This window comes from Nomascus leucogenys, chromosome 21, assembly GCF_006542625.1.
Source record: "Nomascus leucogenys isolate Asia chromosome 21, Asia_NLE_v1, whole genome shotgun sequence".
Classification (NCBI taxonomy): domain Eukaryota; kingdom Metazoa; phylum Chordata; class Mammalia; order Primates; family Hylobatidae; genus Nomascus; species Nomascus leucogenys.
The window spans coordinates 13,158,819-13,177,509 of record NC_044401.1 but is presented as its reverse complement, the minus strand read 5'-3'; the positions used below and the strand labels follow the sequence as shown (position 1 = coordinate 13,177,509).

General features: G+C 41.5%; 1 long non-coding RNA gene across 1 annotated transcript; it reads left to right on the top strand.

Moving 5' to 3' along the window:
• Nucleotides 1-846: 846 nt before the first annotated feature.
• LOC105738535 lies at nucleotides 847-15,565 on the top strand. The gene is made up of 2 exons (XR_001114363.2): nucleotides 847-925; nucleotides 13,280-15,565. It is a non-coding gene; the product is annotated as an uncharacterized LOC105738535 (long non-coding RNA).
• The last annotated feature ends 3,126 nt before the right edge of the window (nucleotides 15,566-18,691 follow it).

Sequence of the window (18,691 nt, the reverse complement as noted above, 5' to 3'; positions counted from 1 at the left end):
ATCTTCCTACCTACATGAAGTGATGGGATCAAACACCTCTGTGGCCCTCTCTAGTCTATATGTTTGCATTTCTAACTGTAGAGCATGATAAAAAAAATAAATCAAAAGTCAGTGGTCTTTAGGTTACTAGTCAGGATGAAACTCAAAAAATCTATTTTTAAAATTATGAGTATTGGGTGTGGTGAAAATATTCATATTTGGGGTCAGAGAGTTTTTCTAATAGAATCAATTCTAGAGCATTCAGACTTGCTCTCACCCCAAAGAGGAAGTGAATGAAAGCTCTTCTTTCTCCTCTGCTGCTTTCTTTGTTCATGGGAGTATGCAAATTTTTCTGGCAACACAGAAGACTGAACACAGGAAGCCTGAACCCCATGAAGCCATAAGGCTTAGCATGGGGGTGGCAGGTGATCAGCCCTTCATCTGTCATTCAGAACTCCATGCTGCAACACAGAAGGGGAAAAAAACCTTCTGCTCCCTGTTTCAACCTCAAGGGCAGAGAACATAGGCCGAGTTGCTGTTCTTGTCTCACAATCTGGAGGCCAGAAGTCTGAAATCAAGGTGTCGGCAGGGTTGGCTCCTTCTGGGAGCTGTGAGGGAAGTATCTGTTCCAGGCCTCTCTCCTTGGCTTACAGATGGCTGTTGATATGGTTTGGCTGTGTCCTCACCCAAATCCCATCTTGAATTGTAGTTCCCATAATCCCCACGTGTCATGGAAGGGACCCAGGGGGAGGTAATTGAATCATGGGGGCAGTTACCTTCACACTGTTCTCATGAAAGTGAGTGAGTTCTCAGGAGATCTGATGAGGGGACTTTCCCCATTTTACTCACTCAGTTCTCTTCCTGCCACCCCTTGAAGAAGGACGTGTTTTCTTCACCTTCTGCCATGATTGTAAGTTTCCTGAGGCCTCCCCAGCCATGCTGAACTGTGAGTTAATTAAATCTCTTGCCTTTATAAATTACCCAGTCTTGGGTATGTCCTTATAGCAGCATGAGAATGGAAATACAGCCGTCTTCTCCATGTGTCTCTTTACATTGTCTTCCCTCTATAAGTGTCTGTTTCTGTTATAAGACACTAGTCTTATTGGATTAGGGACTCTAATGACCTCATTTAAATTTGATTACCTCAGTAAACACACTATCTCCAAATAAGGTCACATTCTGAAATATTCGGGGTTGGGACTCCAGTAATATCTTTTTGTGGGGAGACACACTTCAATCCACAACATACTACAAGAGAAGGGAGCTGCTTACCACTGTCCATTACCTGGAATCAGTTCAGACAAACATCATCTTCCTACATGCAAAGGAGAAAACAGTTCACCTGGGCATTTTTGCTATGGCAGGAGGAAACGTCAATATCAAACCATTGGAGAAGGTAGCTGAGTCATTCAGTTGTGGCAGCAACCGCCTTTCCTCCCCGCACCCCCTGGCTGGGCTGCTCCATGTTGGGAGGCAGTGTGTTCAGTACAGCCACAGTGAGCTAAGTGAGGGCTTCAGCTGCGGGCTGGAGTGACCCAGGGAGGAACTGCCGCCTATCAAACGGAAACACCTGCCACAGAAGGTTCACTGAAGCCTGAGAAAATAAAAGTCGAGGGCTCTGGGCTGTGCCACCACCAGTCTCCACCACTATTCTGGGGCAGAATGCACCTATTGGCTCACAATGCTGTGAAAGAAAACAAGAAAGTCGTGATGGTGAGCACTGCCCTGCAGAGAAAATGAGCCACTGGAGTAGTTCTGAGGCAGGAGCCAGAGGATCTGTGACTCAGAGGCAGTCAGGGAGTGGGACTGGGAGAGGCTGGACCCATGTGTGCCTGTGCATGTGTGTGCCTATGTGTACGTGTATATGTATATGTGGCAACATATATGTGCATGCATGTAAGTCAGTACGCATGCATGTGCACGTGGGGGGGGGTGTGTGGGTGACTGGATAGAGGGAGCACGGAGAAAGGGAGGGAAAAGAGGGTTAAAACCGTGACAGGATAATAAGCATCTGAAATACTTAACTACAACAAAATGTTCTGAGGCTTTGTACAGCCGTATTTTCCAAACTGCAGGTTGTGGCTCAGCAGTCAGCTGGGAAATCAATTTACCCATGCAGAGATTCTTAACCTGGGGTCTGTGGACACTGCCCTCTCCCCACAAGAGGCCCAAGGATAGAATTGTATTTCAATATCATTGATTTCCTTTGTAAGCCTAACAGTTTTGCTTTGTGCATTTAAAAACACTCCAAGAAAGAATCCATAGGCTTCATCACATGGGGTAGAAATGGCACGTGCACACACACACGCATACACACACACACATACACACAGATACACATACACACACATACACACAAACACATACACACACACACAAGGTTAAAAATCTCTAGGTCAAAACCAGCATTTAAAAAAGTTATTAGGATAACTAGATAATAAAGAAATTAAAAAATTTGAGCTATGAATGTAATGAGGGTACTGTTTTGTGAAACTTTTGTTTTAGATATACAAATACTTGTGTATATAAAATATACATATGTATATGTGTGTACATATTTATGCACACACATATTTATTTATTTATTTTGTGATGGAGTCTCATTCTGTCACCCAGGCTGGAGTGCAGTGGCATGATCTCAGCTCACTGCAACCTCTGTCTCCCGGGTTCAAGAGATTCTCCTGCCTCAGCCTCCTGAGTAGCTGGAACTACAGATGCGCCACCATGCCCAGCTAATTTTTGTATTTTTAGTAGAGACGGGGTTTCACCATGTTGGCCAGGATGGTCTCGATCTCCTGACCTCGTGATCTGCCCACCTCAGCCTCCCAAAGTGCTGGGATTACAGGCGTGAGCCACCCTGCCTGGCCATTTATTTGTAACTGTAGAGCATGGGGCAAAAAATTGATAGCCAGTGTTCAATAGCCTACTGGACATTAGGGTAAAAGATTTTTTTAAAAACATTTAAAAAGTTATGAGTGAGGAATGCAGCGGGTCATTTGTGTTTTGGACTGGAGGGCTCTGCTATTAGGCAGACATTTGACTTTTCACTCGGCATAGCCACATTCCAGCCAGTCTCCCAGTGAATGGTGATAAGCTGGCCCTGACCATGCCTGTATGGCTACATCCCTCTCTGCCTTGTTGAGGCCTGAGTTAATTTGAAGTGTTGCAGAGACATGTGTTGATTCCTGTGGCTACAAGGCTCCCGGAAGTGTCAGAGGCAGAGGTATTATTTCCTGGGAGGGGTGTCTTCCTGTGTACCGCTGGTGTACCACTGGTATATGCCTGCCCAGAAGTTTGTTCTTTCACACCCACAGGGCAACCTGAAGAAACAGAGATAGGGTCTCCCACAGAATGGGGCAGCAAAAGAAGTAAAGCAAAAGTGAAGAAAAGAGAAATAGGAGGCAGAGAGGGTCAAGATGTAGCAAGTGTTCAGGAAAAGGGGGGTCAGATAGGAGAGAGAAGCAAACAGAAAAATCAAAGTGTATAAAGCAAGTGGCGGGACTCGCTGAGCTGTAGGTGTAGTAAGAAGCTATCACACCAGCCTGTTAGCTCCCTGCAGGATTCACAGCATCAAGGATGGTGAAACCGAAAGAAAGAAAGAAAAGGTAGTTCAGCAGGAAAGATCAACAAAGACAAATCCTGGGACGAATCCAAACTGCTATTAGACTCGAACCAAGCAAAGATATGACCACCTATGTTAGCGACCTGTTGCTTAGTTTATTTGAAATGAAACTCATATTTACTTGGTTAATTTAGAAAATCTGAGATTCACTAGAGCAGGAACTTTGCCTTCCTCAGTTCCTAGATCAGTACCAGTTACGTGATGAAGGCTTAATAAATATTTATAAAGGAATGTTAATTAATCAGCTGGCAATTGATATGTAAAATTGCTTGAAAGTATAAAATAATAGTGATAACTAAAAGTAATACAGTGCATAATAGTTTAGAAATCAACTTCATGGTTATCTCATTTAATCCTCACACAGTCCCATCAGGTATCACCATGATCATCCTCATCTTAAGAATAAGACACTAGTTTGAAACCACTCTATGATTTGTGCCTGGGATTTTAATCAATATTCTCTGATGCAAAAGCCAACCTAGCACTTTGCCTCTTTGGGCATGTTGTATGTGCCCACTCATGATAAATGCTTTGTGTATTTAAGTAGGCATATCCATAGTAGGTATGGGTATCAGTTTGGATTCTCCAGGAAGCAGACACCGTGATGGAATTAGGAGTGTATGAGGAGGAGGGGGTCACACCTGGGAAAGATAAGGGGAGACTGATCAAGGTGGGGCAATGTATTAGTCCATTTTCACACTGCTATAAAAAAATATCTGAGCCTGGGCAATTTATAAAGGAAAGAGTTTTAATTGATTCACATTTCCACGTTGCTGGGGGAGCCTCATGCTTAGAATCACGGCAGCAGACAAAGAGAAACCAAGGACTTTCTTCACATAGTGGCAGGAGAGAGAAGAGCCAGTGAGTGAGGAAGTGCCACTCTTTTAAAATTATCAGATCTCATGAGAACTTCCTAACTACCATGAGAACAGCTTGAGGGAAACCTTCCCCATTATCCAATCACTTCCCACCAGGTTCCTACCTTAACACCTGGGGATTGCAACTCAAGATGAGATTTGGGTAGGGGCACAAAGCTCAACCATATCAGACAGGGATGCTGATGTGCCACTTATGAAAGGAGAGGCAGAAGGAAGCAGGATGGAGCTGGGAGTGTCTCAGTCCATGATGTAGATCTGATAAAGTCTTAGCCAATACAATGGAAGTCCCATAGCAAAGACTGCCTGCAAAAGAGCCCCACACTGGATAGAAATGGCCTGGCCTGGCCATGAACCTCCATGCTCAGGCAATGTCTGGGTCTGCCTAGGATGTGCATGGCCTTGGCTTGGAAGTTAAGGTGGATTCTACAGGCAGTGTAGCTGGATGCTGTCAGCTAACTGCACATCTTGCAACCGGACAGCAAGTTATTCCTTGAAGGGAGAAGCAAGTGGTGCACCTCATGACTATATATGTTTACATTTTTAAAGACATGACATTTTAACACAATTCCCACTTAAATACTTTAGCTGGCTATTGTTTTCTTTACTATACCCTGACTTTCTAGTTAGTGAACTATAGCCAACATAGAGACCAAATGTCCCAGTTTGAAAATACTAAATTCCTACCTACAGGGTTGAGAGAAGAGGAGGGATTATGCTAGATTGAGGAATTAAAATTTGATACACTGGATCAGGTCAACTGTTGCAAAAACACAGGTGCTGCCAGTCCATTTTTCACATCCCTGGCAGACCTGGCCGATTGATCACAGCACTCTTCCTTATGAGTTGTGTTGTCTGCCTCAAAATTATTGTCAACATTGTGATCCAGACAGCCATTCCCAATCTATCACCATTGGCGCCTAAGATGAAACCAATTTATCATCCCATCACTAGGTAATAGGGGAAAACACAGGTCTTGGAGCAGGTGTGTGTGCCCAAATGCTTGTGAGGGTGCTAATGAGAGTGTGAGATTGAGGGAGATGTGATGAAAATACACACTTGAAATTATTTATCAATTAGAAGGTTAGGTTTTAATTTTTTTATTAATAAATCTGTTTGAACCCAGAATACCTGTTTCCCAGAGGCAATATTACAAATAAGGATTACATACAAAAGTCAGCATCTAAATCCCTACCTATCTATATATAAGTATTAATGCATTTGCTTTTGGATCCTAACAATAAACTCAATGTTCATTGACCTTAACAAATAGGGTTTTATTCTTTCTCCCATAAAAAGAAATCTGTAGGTAGGCAACTATCAGCATAGGTTCAGGGTTTTAGCAACAGATCTTTGTGATTCTCTTGCTACTTTCCTCGTAGTTACAGAATGGCTGTTGTTCCAGGCCTTGTCTTCAATATTATTTGGAGGTAGGGTGCCCCTATTCATCAGGAAATTCAAAACTCTCTAAGTAGTCTCCCCCAGAAGAATTCCATGTACATTTCATGGCAGACAGGATGACATGACGGTCCCTAGCTTCAAGAAAGATGGGCAAACCACAAATTTTATTTTCCAGCCCCTGTGCTGGGAGGCAGCAAGGGAGAAGGGGTTAGACATAGCTTTTAGGTAGCTTGCCAATAGTGAATGGAACTTAGACCAAAAAGATAGCAGTACTTGTTTTCTAGAGGTTAAAATAATACTCGATGTTTTCAAGCATGAGCAGAAATATCCTGCATTCACTCCTCTACTACTCACTTCTGCTTTCTAATAAGAATTTGATAAATATAATGAGCATCTCTGTATATTTGCCGGGTGAGTGTGGATTCTACATGTTTGTGCTTTAGCAAAATAAATTACTACTTTGAGTTTTAATAGACTTATGTCTTAAAATCCAGTCATTGGATAGATTTAAGGTGAAATGCTGTTGATACATTACTATTCACTGTAGGATTAACCAACCAATCCACCACAATTTAAATGAAAATTTAAAAATCAAATTAACAGTGAGTTATAATGAAAGGTAAGAATGGCAGAAACGGAAATCTCCAGCCCACTCATGATAACAACACTCAAAATGTATAGCCTATTTGCTAAAAATTACAGAAGTTCCAAACTATCTCCATGTCTCTAAGTGAGTCACATGCCAGAATTAACAGTCTTTTGGTGCTATGTAATCTTCTTAGTATAGTACAGAATTAAGTCATTGGTAAACTGTAATAATGTGTTAATTTTAGATCATTATGCCATAATGTAGTAATCCTTAGTAAATACTTAGTAAGTTACTAGAAAGTAGCTCTTCATCATATGCAAAAAATAAAATTGAAGACATTGCATGTCATTGGCTTCCAAGAATTGGAGAAAGGAAATTTTAGAGTCAGTTTTTGGTTCATCTATAGGACAGTATGTTGGATCATATTGTAAAGAATTGTGATGCATAGATGAGAGCACTAGTTTGAAATCAACAGCTGGATTTGACTTTCCATTCCACCTCTGACTACTTAGGACAAGTCTCTTAAGCCCTGCATAGCCCAGTTTCCTCATTATTAGACTGGAAACTACTAACGCAGAAACTATTCTACTTACAATATGGTTGTAATTGAATCTGTTTGTTGGAAATTCCAAAGTGACTAAGCTTGCTGTCACAAATGCACTTCCAGGAATAGGAGCATGAATCAGTTTCTCAAAGCTTTAATAAAAGCTGGTCTTCTTGTTTATGCATGTTCAATGCCATGTCTGCCTAGGTGATAAAATAATGTTTGGTGCATAGAAGGCACTAAAAATATAGCTTTTGAATGAGTGAAGGACATTTTCCCCCAAATTATTGTCATTTGTCATTTGTCTCTGCTGGAAGTCTGTGGGGGCAGATAACTGTTCTCCTTGGGGATCTCCCAAGTGTCCCGAGGAGGCTCTTAGGAGCCACAGCCTGCTTCTCGTCGCCTCACCCCTCATGTGGATGTGAACCAGACTGGAAGAGGCATCCCTTTGCCTTGAGGCAACAGTTTCAAGATCAGAGTCTCTTTGGCCAGCTCTTAAACTTCTCCCATGCTAGCCCTCCCTGGAATGAACAGGAGGCTCCTCTGCCCATCTAGTGTCAAGGTGCCGACTCAAGGAAAGTCATCCTTTGTCTTCCTCTTCCATTCTCTTGCTGATATTGTCCACGGGCAAAGGCACAACACTTTTGTATGTTGCACGACTTGCTCTTTGCCCTTTATAGTCATTTCTACTGTTGAATAATTCATCCTATATTTGTGTGAAGAGTTCCTCTTTTTCTCATCACTTCTAGTTTTTAAAAATCTCTTCTGTTTCCATGGTAATTGTATATATCAACAAGGACTTTGAACACTCTCCATTTTCTTGGATTTATTGAACCTGATGTGGTTAATAATGCTCGGGAAAACTTCTCAAAAAGAGACTCTCACAAACACAGCAAAATGCATTGATGGTGAACAGCACAGTTTTTGAGTTCAAAAAGCAGCAGTATACATTCCATATCATCTACTGGTACCAGGTAGTATGTTCTCACAGGAGAGCTTGGGATTTTATCTGTGACTATCCATAGGTTGAAAGTTGGTAAGCGAAAGAACATCTGTAACTAACCTACTTTTTTCTACAGGTTTGTTGTTGGGATAAAAGTTAAAGTGCTCTAGTGTACTGTAGCCTATAAAATGTTATCCTTTCTGTGACGCATACCCCATTTCCACAGTGCCATGTGGGGACACAAGGAACAGATCTTTGTCCACAGGAAAAGTGGAAAGAGTTGAATTTCCTCTTCACTCCAAACATGACTATGCATGCACACGCGCACACACACACACACACACACACATGCACACAAACTCCTAAGAGCTGGAGGCAGGGATCCTGGCTCAGAGTTAGAGCTCTAACAACAGGAAGGATAGAGACAAAATTCCTAGTTGCTGATCACTTGCTAACTCTCTTCATTTTCAGAAGAAAACACCTCCTGGCATTTGCTTAATGGAAGGCACCTTTCTAGTCAGTCACTTGACAAGTGTTCTGAATTGAATTTTAAAAGGACAGAGGTTGAGATTAGGGTTAGGGATTTTTATTACATCTCAAAGTGCCTGTATAAATTACACAGTGGGGATTTTCAGTTGAAAGCTTTTCCAGTTAATAAACAGGAAACTCATGTATTGGCATTTTTGTAATGCTGTAAGAATGGGGAAGTGTAGGTTCTGGCACGTATTCATGTAAACAAAAAGTGAGTGACGAATTTTTACCTTGAGTTTTAGAATCACACTCTTATAAATAATTTACATACAAGGAGAGATCATAGAGATAACCTGTAGAAAAACAGAAAGATGAATTTTTTCCAGCTAAACTTGTCTTGGTGCAGAACTATCTTGGGCATATCAGATTTTATAAAGATACTTTTCCTCTTACATTTCACACTTCACTTTCACTATCCAGAAGCCAAGTGGAGGCATTTTCCCTGATGAGTGGGAGTTGTAAGGACTAGCTCAAGAGTAGAATAGGCTTAGGCAAAACTATAATGTAGGGGAAATCATTCATGTAACCTGAATCCTATTTTAGTGTCTTGAGCCTAAGCTCTATCTTAATCCCCAGAACCCCAAAGTTCTGCAGACAAAAAGTTCCCCAAAGAAGTGGCCTCCTGATCTTTAAACAGAGTCCTGGGATTAATCTTCCTTTTGCTGCCATCTAAAATTTAATAATTCTAATATTCATTTCCTCGGGGCCTCAGCTTGTGGTAAAGCTAATGTAGGCCAACATACCCAGAGTTCTTACGATCTAAAAGTGTTATTCTCCTGGGTAAGTGGTAAGTAGTTTGCATTTCAACAAGGATAAATAAATGCCTTGGTTCAAAAGAATGACAGGATAGGATTGTTAAAAATATTGCTTCCTCCAGGAAGCTTCTGCCTCCCTCTATCCTCATGGATTAGAAGTTCCCAGGAAGGCTCCTAAGTAAAGTGTGCTTCTCCTGTCACGGTACTTGTCACCCGTCATTGACAACACTTGTTTAATAAGCTCTGTGGGTACAGCCCCATGTATATTCATATACATATACCGTTATATTAATTCCCACCACCCGGCTCCCTGATGAAACACTTGAAGGACATTAATAAATACTGTCTATTGAAGAATGAACAATGCTAACGGTTTCAGGAACTCTAGAAAGATAATAGAGTGAGGGAGAGAAAAGCAGTATTTGAAGGCCAGATGGCTTTCACTGATGCTTCCTACTTGGTTATTTTATAACTGACAAACCTCTGAAAGTGCCATTTAAAAGTAATAGTTTTCACAGGAAGGGGAACATCACACTCTGGGGACTGTTGTGGGGTGGGGGGAGGGGGGAGGGACAGCATTAGGAGATATACCTAATGCTAAATGATGAGTTAATGGGTGCAGGAAATCAACATGGCACATGGATACATATGTAACAAACCTGCACATTGTGCACATGTACCCTAAAACCTAAAGTATAAAAAAAAAAAAGTAATAGTTTTCAGTATCGCTTTAAGTGCTTTAGAATCACACTCAGCATTGGATGTAAGTGGTTAAGGAAGGTAGCCTTGATCTGCTACTGCCATAGATACCTTTAATATACAGAAATTACACAGAAAGTGTCATGGCATTCTTGTTTTACCCAGTGAGGAAATCCACTGTTCAAATTGAAACCAATATGGAAATTACTCCTTCCATCAAAAGGAGCAGAGAACAAAAACAAAAACAAAATCTCCTCAGCTCCACAGTGATGACATAGAATGTTCAGATAAGAAAGAGAAAGAAGGCTTTGGGAAAACAAAAATAAGAAAGTATTTCAATGGCGTTCCAAGTGGCTAGAGTTTTGGCTCAATGTACCGGCAACACAGTGATAATGGCTCTTCTCAAAGTAAAGTGAACTTGGAGCAAGTGAATGAGGAAACACTGAAAACGGGTGGGCTGAGAAAAATGCACCCTCTCAGAGCATGCAGTGAAGGCTCAGCTGAATTAATACAAGAAAAGGAAATTTTACCCCAGACTATAGATCACTCGTTTAACCTTTCTCGTGGGAGTCTTCTTCAGTTGTTAGTGAGGGGTAATTGTAGATTTATATTAGACCTGCACTGTAATATAACACAGAGTTTAGCAATGCACTGTGGCTAAGACAACTATATAACCAATTGGATGAGTTCTTAATGATACCACACTCAGTCATTTTCAATTTTGCTTTTCTTTCGTTTTCCTTTTTTCCTTCTCATTTTCTCTCTCTCTTTCTATCATACCTCAAGTTAAAGAATCTCTTTATATGCTGCCATAGACAAATATATATGAACCAGGTAGACCAAGAAACTAGGTAGTACACAAAGTGGCCAAACCCAGTAAAAGCCTATAACTTCTACTTGTTTTACACATACACACACACCACACTCATTTAATTCCCTCAACACCTCTACTCTTTTTATAAAAATTTTGGCCGGGCGCGGTGGCTCACGCTTGTAATCCCAGCACTTTGGGAGGCCGAGGCGGGCAGATCACGAGGTCGACAGATCGAGACCACGGTGAAACCCCGTCTCTACTAAAAATACAAAAAAATTAGCCGGACGTGGTGGCGGGCGCCTGTAGTCCCAACTACTCGGAGAGGCTGAGGCAGAAGAATGGCGTGAACCCGGGAGGCGGAGCTTGCAGTGAGCCGAGATTGCGCCACTGCACTCCAGCCTGGGCGACAGAGCAAGACTCCGTCTCAAAAAAAAAAAAAAAAAAAAAAAAAAAATTTTATGCCTCCCCTTTTTTTGGATTAGTAAACAAATTCAGGTAGGCTCAGTCATTTGACCAATGACAAACAACTAGAATATGGAGCATGAATTTGAAGCGTCAGAGTCTGTACCCTTTTCCCTGAATATCTTGGGAGATAATTGGTACAAAGTACATACAAATCAATATGTCATTATTGTCTACTTAGATAACAATGCAGTGTCTTCATTCATAATGGATTACGGTTCCCCACTCAGGAAGAGGACATTTTTTTAAAAACTACATGATATGGTGTAAGGAAGGGATCCAGTTTCAGCTTTCTACATATGGCTAGCCAGTTTTCCCAGCACCATTTATTAAATAGGGAATCCTTTTCCCATTGCTTGTTTTTATCAGGTTTGTCAAAGATCAGATAGTTGTAGATATGCGGCATTATTTCTGAGGGCTACCATTTGACCCAGCCATCCCATTACTGGGTATATACCCAAAGGACTATAAATCATGCTGCTATAAAGACACATGCACACGTATGTTTATTGCGGCACTATTCACAATAGCAAAGACTTGGAACCAACCCAAATGTCCAACAACGATAGACTGGATTAAGAAAATGTGGCACATATACACCATGGAATACTATGCAGCCATAAAAAAATGATGAGTTCATGTCCTTTGTAGGGACATGGATGAAACTGGAAAACATCATTCTCAGTAAACTATCACAAGGACGAAATACCAAACACCGCATGTTCTCACTCATAGGTGGGAATTGAACAATGAGAACTCATGGACACAGGAAGGGGAACATCACACTCCGGGGACTGTTGTGGGGTGGGGGGAGGGGGGAGGGACAGCATTAGGAGATATACCTAATGCTAAATGACGAGTTAATGGGTGCAGCAAACCAACATGGCACATGGATGCATATGTAACAAACCTGCACATTGTGCACATGTACCCTAAAACCTAAAGTATAATAATAAAAAAAAAACTACATGATACAACTGAGCTTGGAAGCTATCCATGCATAAGTTTTAAAACCCAGCAGCTTCATGGTTTCCTCCTTCTGTTGGCCTGGCCAGTGGACACAGTGGTCACGCTCCTGGCATGGAGATATCATTCATGATAGGTGTTCTTGAATTGAAGCCTAAGACTCCAGGACTTTTGTGGGTTCCTCCAGAATCCTACACTCCTTATACACTCCCACAGGGTGCCTGCCCAGGTGAGTGGCATGCTTCATGGTATCCTTTCAGATTCTATCACTCCTACTTCTCCAACCCTGACTTTACAATATGACCTGGGGCAGGACTAGAATGTTGGTAAATTTTAATTTGCTCCTATGCCAAATCACAGTGCTTATATGTGCAACTCTGAGAATTGATGGGGACAATAAATAGATTTAGAATTCACATGTATGAGCACCATGAAGTACTTTGAACTTCACTAAATGGGGAAAATACAAGACACTACATTTAGAAATTGTTTAGGAGCAGCAAATGGAGAGAAGAAACATTTTTGCTTTAAAAAAAAAAACACATCACAACCCCTTGATTATGTGCAGCACACAATTTAACAGGTGTGTGATTTGTTCATTTATTCATAGACTCATGGACCAACCATTCCATCACAGCACTATTGTCTGTGAAGCAAAACACATTTACAACAAACTGTATCAGCTCCTCAGAGAGACTGAATTAGCCCATCTAAAAATCCTTTGCTTCCGATTGAAAAAGAGGGTTAATAATCATCAAAATGATGAACATAAATAAACTTTACCTCAGTAAAGTTCTTTCCATCTTTGGATTTCTGGGTCATCTCTAACCAGTGCTTGATATGAAAGGGGGAAAAATAAAACTTGTGTATTATTTTTGGTGGATAAATGGAATATAATTGTTTCTCCATGTGTATCTAGAATTATGGCCTTCTTGGGAAAAGTACTACAGCCCCTCTCTTCCCTGCTCACTCATCTTTTTTCTTGGGAGAAAGATGGTTTTTCTGATTGGTGAGACTGGGGAAAACTTGATACCCACTCTGCCAGATTTCTTTACCTGACAAAGTTAAGTGTTCATGAGTCATTTCTCTTTTTCTCTAGGTCTCTCAGACCCAAGTGTTACCAGTGAAGGGTGTCCAGGTTCTTGGTGCTTTGAACAAAGAATTGGACAAAACTCACAAAGCAAGAAAAGAATGAAGCAACAAAAGCAGAGATGTATTGGAAATGAAAACACACTCCACAGGGTGGGAGCGGGCCGAGCAAGCAGCTCAAGGGCCCAGTTACAGAACTTTCTGGGGTTTAAATACCCTTTAGAAGTTTCCATTGGTTACTTGGTGTACACCTTGTGTATATGAAGTAGTGGCCTGTGATCAGTCTGATTGGTTGGAAGGGACCAATCAGAATGCAAACATCTGATTAGTTGTGGAAAGTGACCAGTTAGAGGCTGAAGTGAAGTTACAAAGTAATACTCCCATGCAAATGAAGACTTGGCCCACAACCAACCTGATTGGTTGTGAGAGGGGACCAATCAGAGGTACTTTCAGTTTTTCACCTGCAATGCAGAAAAAGGGTGGCAGGGGAGGGGTGCTGCGAAGGGAGTAGCCTCTGGTCCTTTTGTTACTTGGGTACTTGGGCGTGGAAAGTGGGAGTTTTCCTTTTGATTTAGTTCTAGGAAGTCAGCGTGAATTGGCCTTAGATTCCTTGCCTCCAGACCTTATTCTCCTGCCTCACAAGTGCTCCTAGGAGCTGTACATGCCTGTCTTTGTCCCCATGTGGTCAGCTCGTTACAGGTGGGTCCTGCCAGGTCCCTCGTTCTTGCCTCTCTACTTCAAGATGGCTAATAAGTCCTGGTCCAGTGAGTCCCCAGTGCAGACATAGAGCAGAAGGGAAGTAGGTCCAGTTGCATTTCCTGCAGTTTAATAAAGAACCCTGCGCTCTCTGGCCCATTATCTAAAGCTGATTTTGTGCTTGGAACGTGCAGTGTTATCCAATCCAGCTTTACCACTGCTAAAGCTGATACCACGCTTTGATCCTCTGCTTGCTCATTTTGCCAAGTTCTTAACTGCATGGAATTGGAAGGTGAGGGCTGGATGATTGATTTTTCACCCTGGCCCCAAACTCCAACAACAGAAACCAAGGGTTCCTGAAGAGAGAGGGGCAGGGCAGCAAGAGGGAGACTGAAAGTGGGGGGGGGCGGGGGCAGGACAGAATGTCTTTGAAGTGTGTGTTTGCCTAAGGTGTGTGTAGAAACATAGCTACTTTTCAGTTTCTGCCTGCCTTTAATCCATTACAATGTCCTAATTAAAAACATTTAAAAAGCTACATTGGAAAATGATTCCTGAGGCTAGAATGCTGTTGGCACAGTGAAAAAGATGCAATCAATAAGTACACAGACAATGTCAGCCCGGAGACCTTTCAGAACAACATGTCTACTCAGGGGAAAAAAAATTACAAGTCGCTTTAGCCTAGTTAAATATTTTCCAAGATCTTTGTTAAATTTCAGGTAATAATATTTCTTCCTTTGAACAAGCATTGTATGTTTGCCTTTGACTGAGAATGGCCTAGGCTAGAGACCATTTGGTATTCAACTTGTGACTATTTTAGTATGGGGCTGGACCCCAAAAATTCATGCTCAGTGAAATGATTTTCACTGACTGAGATGAATTTACTTTTTGCTTCCTTCAGCAATTCATCAATCTAATGGGAGAAAGAGTAGCTATCATAATAATGAGAATAGACTTCTAGGAGCATGAGCCAATGTCAATACTTTATTTAATAATGCAAATTCTATTACTATATATTTGGTCTCAATCCAAATTTGCTTTAAATTGAGTTTTCTTGCCATTGCACACTCTTATCTCTCTGAACACACACACCGCACACACACACACACACACCACACACTTGTTTTATTGCATTTCATTTTATTGCACTTCTCAGAGAATGTGTTTTTTACAAATTGAAGATTTGTGGCAACTTTGCATCAAGCGAGTCTATTGGCATCATTTTTCCAAGAGCATATGCTCACTTCCTGCCTCTGTGGCAGCATTTTTTTAGCAATAACATATTTTTAATGAAGGTATGTACATTGTTTTTTAGACATAATGCTATTGCACACTTGACTAAAATACAGCCTAAGTATAATTTTTATATGCCATGGGAAACTAAAAAAAGTGACTTACTTTATTGTAATATTTGCTTTATTACTTTGGTCTGGAACTGAACTCACAATATCTCTGAAGTATGCCTGTATAGCTTTTCATAACACAGATATCACATTTGACCAGATCCTATTGTTACTGAACAATGTTGATGATAACATTGATGATATCAACCACTATTACTGGTATCATTATCAACATATCAATAAACATTTTTAGGACATTTTGAAATTGTCAGCTGGGTTTTGGTTAAATACTTCTTGTCTGATATATTATAGCCCAAAACAATAACAGTAGCTGAAAATACCAGAGAAGATATACCTTTTAAAGTAACATATTGTCATAATGTATAAGTATCAAAATTTCATACTGTGGCATGACTGACATAAAGAACACTTTGTTGTTGTCGTCGTTTTGTTGTTTGTTTGTTTTGAGACGGAGTCTCGCTCTGTCACCAAGGCTAGAGTGCAGTGGCACAATCTTGGCTCACTGCAACCTTCACCTCCCTGGTTCAAGCAATTCCCCTGCCTCAGCCTCCCGAGTAGCTGGGATTACAGGCGCACGCCACCACGCCTGGCCAACTTTTTTGTATTTTTAGTAGAGATGGGGTTTCACCATGTTGGCCAGACTGGGCTCGAACTCCTGACCTCAGGCAATCCGCCCATTTCGGCCTCCCAAAGTGCTAGGATTACAGGTGTGAGGCACCATGCCCAGTCACAGAACACTTTTAAACCATTGAACCGATAAAGGGGCTATAAAACTCTCATATTTCATTCTTTTTTTTTTTTTTTTTTTTGAGACAGGGTCTTGCTCTGTCACCCAGGCTGGAGTGCAGTGTCGCAATCTCAGCTCACTGCAACCTCCGTATTCCAGGTTCAAGCAATACTTGTGCCTCAGCCTCCTGAGTAGCTGGGATTACAGGTGTATGCCACCAAGCCCAGCTAATTTTTGTACTTTTAGTAGAGACAGGGTTTTGCCATGTTGGCCAGGCTGGTCTCGAACTCCCGACCTCAAGTAATCTGCCCGCCTTGGCCTCCTAAAGTGCTGGGATTTCAGGCATGAGCGACTGCACCTGGCCTATTTCATTCTTTATATGCAGAAAACTCTAAATACTTCTAGGGTAGGTGGTTCTGAGCAGTAGGCATCTATGTATTTGAGAATATTATGGAATCTTCTGGTTTCTCCAATCCTGTCCACCTATCTTCATTAGGATGTCCTGGGCATCTCATGTGTCGGCAGTGCCGTTGACCCTTGAACAACACGGGTTTCAACTGCCCTGGTCCACTTATACATGGATTTTCTTTTGCCTCTGCTATTCCTGCAAAACTAACCCCCTCCTCTTCCGCCTACTCAACATGAAGATGATGAGAATGAAGACCTTGATGACTGATCCACTTCCACTTAATGAATAATAACTGTATTTGTTGTAATTTTCTTAATAATATTTTCTTTTTCCTAGCTTACTTCATTGTAAGAACACAGTATATAATACATATGATATACAGAATATGTGTTAACTGACTGTTAATGTTATTGGCAAGGCTTTGGGCCATCAGTGGGGTATTAGTAGTTAAGTTCCTGAGGATCAAAAGTTATACTTGGATTTTCAACTGCATGAGGGGTTGGTGCCCCTAACCTCCACATTGTTCAAGGGTCAACTGTAATTTCCCAGCTCCCGTTTCTCTGGTTTCTGACCCGCTACTGACCTGTTTCCAGCTTGGCTTTATAGTCTCCTACTTCATATCCCCTTTTATTCCTTGAACCAGGCCTTTGACTTTGGGCTCCCTTCAAGAATGCTTGGCTCCTTCCCTCCTGGCTACACATACACATTGTTAGGAGGGATAAGCACCCTAGCAGGCTCTAGATGCAGCTGCTGTCCTAGTTTCTCTTGTGGGTGGATTTGGGACAGCAGGGATTCAGACCATAATGTGGTTGTTCCTCATCCTTCTTTACCTAACTATTAAGCATTGGATTTCTTCAAGGCTTAGTCCTAGGGAAGCCTACTTACTAACCCCGTATGCTCTCTGAAAGAAGAAAAATCCACATTTATTGAGTAGCTAAATGAGTGGTTACTAAATACTGAGAACTATGCTAAAAGTTTTAAATGCAACAAGCCATTTTAATACTCCCAACAGCATTATAAGCTAGGGAATACTATATTCTTTGTTTTTAAATATATGGGAAATTCAGAGTATTTGAGTAATTTCTTTATGGTTGCACAGCTAGGAAGTAGCAGAGCTGGGCTGCAAACTGAGGTGGCTTCATTCCAGGACTCCTGCTCTGAACCACTACCCTATATTGGCATTGGTTTCTATGGAAATCTTTAAGTTATCTCATCCACACTTTTGAGTTCAATCACCATCAAAGCATTGATGACTCCCAAACTTCAGTTGCCTACTCAACATCTCCATTTGAATGTCTCAAAAACACTTCAAAGTAACCACATTGAAAAGTGAACTCAGGTACCCCAACCTCTTCAAACCCAATCTTCCTACATGTTTTCTTCATCAGTGAAGGAAATCATCTTCCATTAGTGGTGTGAGCCAGATACCTCGGTGTCATCATTGGCTCATCACTCTCTTTCAGTTCTGTACCCAACCCATTATTAAGTCCAGTGATTAACACCTCTGAAATATGTTTCAAAGCAGTCCTCTTCTCTCTGTCTTCACAGCAACCACCTTTGTCCAAGACACATTATCTTTCATCCAACCTAGTGGATAACACTGTGCTAGTTAGGGTTCTTCAGAGAAACAGGAACAATAGGCTATACAGACAGTCCTTGACTTTGGGTGGTTCAACTTAAGATTTTTTCACCTTATAGTGGCGTGAACCTGTCTCAGTTTTGACATCATATAGTGCAGTATTCAATAAATGACATGAGATGTACAACACCTTATTATAAAACAGGCTTTTTGTGGCTGGGCGTGGTGGCTTATGCCTGTAACCCCAGCACTTTGGGAGGCCGAGGCGGGCAGATCACAAGGTCAGGAGATCGAGACCATCCTGGCTAACACGGTGAAACCCGTCTCTACTAAAAATACCAAAAATTAGCCAGGCGTGGTGGCGGGCACCTGTAGTCCCAGCTACTCAGGAGGCTGAGGCAGGAGAATGGCGTGAACCCAGGAGGCAGAGGATGCAGTGAGCCAAGACCACGCCATTGCACTCCAGTCTGGGCAACAGTGCGAGACTCCGTCTCAAAAAAAAAAAGCAAAAAAACACAGGCTTTCTGTTTGATGTAGCCTATAGCCTCAACTGTAGGCTAATGTAAATGTTCTGAGCATGTTTAAGGTAGCCTGGCCTAAGCTATGATGTTTGAGAGGCTATGTGTATCAAATGCATTTTCAACTTCTAA